The following is a 3,238-nucleotide window of genomic DNA, read 5'->3' on the forward strand; positions in this document are numbered from 1 at the left end:
AGTTCAAAAATAGTTTCAAAAACTAGAAAAATCTGGCGACGGAAGACTTAGAATTTTGAACATAACATAACATTTTATACCCACCAAGGATCTCTTTTCAAGTTATAGAAAGATTTAAACACCAACCAAAGAAAGGATGAAGAAATAACAACATTTGTAGTTCTTTGGGTCCTCTTGGGAGGCTTGGAAGTTGATGAAGAATGTGGAACCTTTGACACATCAGCAATGACTCAACTTGATGTAGATTCTAGTCCATAAGCTCTTAAACCCGTAAGCTTTAAGTTCATAACCAATATGAACTTAAAGAAGGCACGAAGATGCAAGTATTCTTCAAGTTTTCTAATCAAAACTAGAGAGAACGGGAGAGGAGAAACTAGTTTCAGCCACTAGTAGGGAAGAAGGAATGAGCAACATTTCAAGAATGCAAGCCGCTTATTTATATGCATAAAGTGAAAGTATTAACCATTAGGTCTTAACACTTTAAGCACATATGTCCCCATGTCATAAACATGTCTCCCATGCTTCATTTCTTTTGAATAAACTAATGGAAAAGCCATACCTTTCTTCCTTTTATGCAAATTCCGTAAATTGTATAAAAGAGAGGAAAGTTAGTTTAAATTTTATAAACTCAAGGTTTACAAAATATAAACTTCGTCTTTTGAGTAAAAGACAGAAGGTTTTCAACTAGTCCAAAAAGTTGTGCATGACTTATTAATTCATACCATATGAAATAATATAATGTTACTTGCGAATGAAATTTATTATTTCCATGAAATAAATAATTTCCAATTTAATTATAAGAGTTTTATTGAATATTTATTAAAATCAATTTCTAATAGATAATTAATTGTATCAAGTTGTTGTTAGTGTGACCCATTAGTATCTTATGTTATTTAGCAATATCACTTTAATATGACTCTTGAGCATACTAGACCTTTCAGTAGTGGTGAATACATTGTTATCGGTTACACATATAGTGATTATGTGGGAGATGTAAATGATAGAAGAAGCACAAGTGGAATGACATTCTATCTAAATGAAAACTTAGTCACATGGGCATCACAGAAGCAACAATGAGTTACTCTTTCTGCCTGTGAAGCTGAATTCATGGCAGCTACCACAACAACCTGTGAAGGAATTTGGATAAGAAGGCTACTTTGCGAGATAAAAAATTGCAACATCAAACCACCGGTATTGCATCTCGACAAAAAATTCGCTCTTGACCTGGCAAAGAACCCTGTGTTTCCTGGGAGGAGTAAACATATCGATACAAGATTCCATTTTATAATAGAATGTATTGAGAATGGCGAAGTCACAATTGAACATGTGAGCACCAATAAGCAACATACATATATTCTCTCGAAGTCGATGGTAAGAACCAAGGTTGAAAAGATGATAGACTTACTAGGAGTGATGCAAGTAACCACTTCTAGATTACGGGGAAATTGTTGGAATAATCCAGAAGCTTAGAAGAGTTTATCTAGTTTATTATTGATTTTTTTAGTCATTATCCTTTCTTCCTATATTTTAGAGATAAACCCATGTAGTTAGTTTGATTTGTTTCTTTCAAGTATAAGCAAGAATGCTATTTTTGATGTTATAGTGAGTTTTTCAGTTCAATAAAATCCCAACAGAAAGTTGGATGAAAATACCCCTCAATTGCTTCTTCTTATTCTATGTTCCCCTCTTCTTACTACTTGTCGTTAGAGTTAAGCAGGCTCTGTTTTTTTTTTTCAATCAAGTCTTGACTTCATAATGAGAGATCTTAACACCAAAATTGGAGTTATCTTGTAATCGCTAAAGGCAAAGTCCACGAAAAACTTTTCCTAATATTTTTCACTCCTTTCTCTGCATGTCACCAAGGTCAACATAATCATATTAAAGAAAAGTTGAGTCTTGAGTAATTCATTTCCGCCTTCACCGTTCTTCAACACCAAGTCTACGATGATTATTTTTTTCCATTTTCTTTGATGGGGATTGCCTCTTTGCATTCCACCAATATCTTTATTCATGCTTCATCACTCCAATCATGTAATATCCACTATTTTCTCAAAGCACGAAAATAATTAATAAACAAGATAAAGAATCATTGTATATAAACCTTCGATCTAACTTATAGTGTAAATTATCAATAAATCTTTCAAGCAACTATATTTGGTCTTTCAAAAAGATTAAAAATTATGTCTAAGATGAAACATAATAATTTTAAGATAAGAAAATTAAGTGGAAAAAAATAAAGAATACCTTGACCAAAACTGCATCAGCTTTGGGAATGGATTCAAACATGTCTCCAGCAAGAAATTCAACTTCTTACTTCCTACCAAACCGTCAACAACATGAGGAAGATCAAAACATCTGAAACTTATATTAGGAGAAAGCTTCCTCAATAGCCTTGACAACAGTTACAGTACCACCCCCAACATCAACAACTAAATTCAACCTTTCAAAAATATTTCTAGAGTGTTTTAGAACCAGACTTGTCACAAGCCTGGCATCACTGCCCATTGCTTCATTGAATAACTGGTTAAGATTTATATCTTGGCCTACAAAATCCCAAAGATTCCTTCCGTGGGCTGTGTGAAAAGGGTTGATGTCATCGTTCTTGAACCACTTGCTCATGTGTTGCCATGGATCCATCAGTATTGGATCCAACATGGCTAGCAAAAAGGGTCTAATGCTTAATGGAACTTCCTTTAGAAGGAAGCGAGAAGCAGGAGCTAGAAAATAGCCTTTTCTTTCCTCCTCTACGTGGTGTCCAGTTGTGGATGTACTTTTTTTCATAAGGAAATCAGAATGAACAATGATGTGCATAAGTCTATAGACAAAATGATCTCTCTCCTTGTTGATGGAGAGGGCTTCAACTAGCTCGAAGAGCAACATTGGTGCACCATGGTAATTGATGATATCAGGTATTTGAAGCTAAAGAGCACATTTGAGACACATAGAGTTTCTAAAGCTGAAGATGTGGTTCCATATGTATGCTTGAAAATGAAGCAAGTTTGTAGATTGTTCATCATTTTGCAACGACATCTAGTTTCATACAATGTGTTGGTGATTTTAGTGCTATCAACATTTTTTTAGTGTAATTATTATTAATAATGAGATAGGCCAAGTTTCATTTACGAAACGAGCTTAGAGGTTCGGAGTGTACTCTCGGTGTGATAATTCTGAACTCGGGAATGTGGGGGTCCGGGGGTAGCGCCCCTGGGTGTAGGGTGTAGGGTTCCAAGGGGTTGCA

General features: G+C 34.8%; 1 pseudogene; it reads right to left on the reverse strand.

The window, feature by feature from the left end:
• Positions 1–1,733: 1,733 nt before the first annotated feature.
• Positions 1,734–3,030, reverse strand: LOC145098297 (trans-resveratrol di-O-methyltransferase pseudogene; annotated as a pseudogene).
• Positions 3,031–3,238: the final 208 nt, after the last annotated feature.

The sequence above is a fragment of the Lactuca serriola genome, chromosome 4 (assembly GCF_051521515.1).
Source record: "Lactuca serriola cultivar US96UC23 chromosome 4, Lser_US96UC23_V15, whole genome shotgun sequence".
Classification (NCBI taxonomy): Eukaryota; Viridiplantae; Streptophyta; class Magnoliopsida; order Asterales; family Asteraceae; genus Lactuca; species Lactuca serriola.